This window comes from Brassica oleracea, chromosome C3 (genome assembly GCF_000695525.1).
Source record: "Brassica oleracea var. oleracea cultivar TO1000 chromosome C3, BOL, whole genome shotgun sequence".
Lineage (NCBI taxonomy): Eukaryota > Viridiplantae > Streptophyta > Magnoliopsida > Brassicales > Brassicaceae > Brassica > Brassica oleracea.
In genome coordinates, this window is record NC_027750.1 from 27,917,530 (window position 1) to 27,919,427 (window position 1,898).

Sequence of the window (1,898 nt, forward strand, 5' to 3'; positions counted from 1 at the left end):
ACCTTATATGAGATTATGTGATTCCCACAGGAACATTATAATTTCTTGTCATATACATTCAATTTTTTCGTGTTGATTAAGTTATGAAGCCTACTTAATACTTGTTTTATCTCTAAAATGCAGTAACTTCTTCCGCTAGTTTGTCATCTATGGTCTCTTCTGTCCTCATCCTCATTGGAACCAACTTCTCCGAATGGAAAGAGAATGTTGAGTTCATATTAGGTGTACTAGATTTGGACTTGGCACTTCGTGAAGAAGAGCCTAGCCAACTCACTAATGATAGTACTGAAGAAGAAAAGGTTTTCCATAAAGCGTAGGAGAAAGCTAACTGATTGAGCATCATGTTCTTAAGGATGACAATAGCTAGCAACATCAAAACTTCCCTTCCAGTTGCAGAGAAAGCTAAGACTTATCTAGCGGCTATAGAAGAACGGTTTAAGACTGCAGACAAATCCCTAGCTGGGAAACTTATGGCAGATCTTACAACCATGAAACATGATGGCACAAGGTCTATGCATGAACATTGCATTGAAATGACCAATCTTGCGGCTAAGCTAAAGGGTTTAGGAATGAGTGTGGATGATTCATTTCTTGTCCAGTTTATCCTAAACTCTTTACCTCCTCAGTATGGACCATTCCAAATCAATTACAACGCCATTGTTGAAAATTGGACGTCAATTGAATTGGCTAACAAACTGGTCCAAGAGGAATCAAGGCTTGGTCGTGAAGGTATTAAGGTTGCCCACTATGTCCAAGGAGCTGGACCTAAAGCTGGGAAAAGACATCAACCAAGTCATAAAAGAGCACCACCCAGGATGAATGATTCTAATCAAGTCAATGAGAAGAAGGCAAGAAAAGATGACCGATGCAACTTTTGCAAAAAGTCTGGACACTTTCAGAAAGATTGCCCTAAAAGAAAAGAATGGTTTGAAAAGAAAAGTAATCCTATGGGTTCAGTAAGCTTTTTCGAATCTAACTTTGCTCATGTTTCTTCTGATACTTGGTGGATTGATAGTGGTGCTAATGTACTTGTAACTAATTCCTTGCAGGAATTCCTTACAACCCAGACCATAAATCCAAGTGAAAACTATATACTTATGGGGAATCGAGACAAAGCGCCAGTTGAAGCTATTGGCACTTATCGTCTCATTTTAGATAGTGGATTTTGTTTGGATTTATTTCAGACTCTTTATGTTCCATCTATTTCCCGTAATTTAGTTTCAGTAAGCAAACTTGATTTGGCTGGTTTTAAGTCTTCTCAAGGAGATGGTTGTTTCAATTTATTTCTGAACTCCAATAAAATTGGTTCTGGATTATTAGCTAATGGTCTTTACAAATTAAATTTTTCTGATCAAAATTATGAAACACATCTCACCCTGCAAGATAAACGTAAAACTAAAGCATGTGCGAATGATTCATATTTCTTGTGGCATAAAAGACTATGACACATTTCTAGTGAAAGAATCAAAAGATTGGTAAAAGATGGAGTCTTACCGAATCTTGATTTTACCAACGGTAAAGAGTGTGTAGATTGCATTAAGGGTAAGCAAACTAAACACACTAAAAGAGGAGCCACAAGAAGTACACAGCTTCTTGAAATCATACATACAGATATTTGTGGACCTTTTGACGTTCCAACTTTTGGAGGTGAAAAGTACTTCATTACTTTTATCGATGATTATTCACGTTATTGTTATCTCTATCTATTGCATGCAAAGTCTCAATCTATCGCAAAGTTTCAATCTGTGGATGATGTACAAGTATTCATTACTGAAGTTGAGAGACAATCAGATAGAAAGGTGAAAATCATTAGGTCAGATAGAGGTGGTGAATTTTATGTCAGATATGATGAAACAAGACAACATCCTGGACCATTTGCCAAACTCCTCCAGAAATTA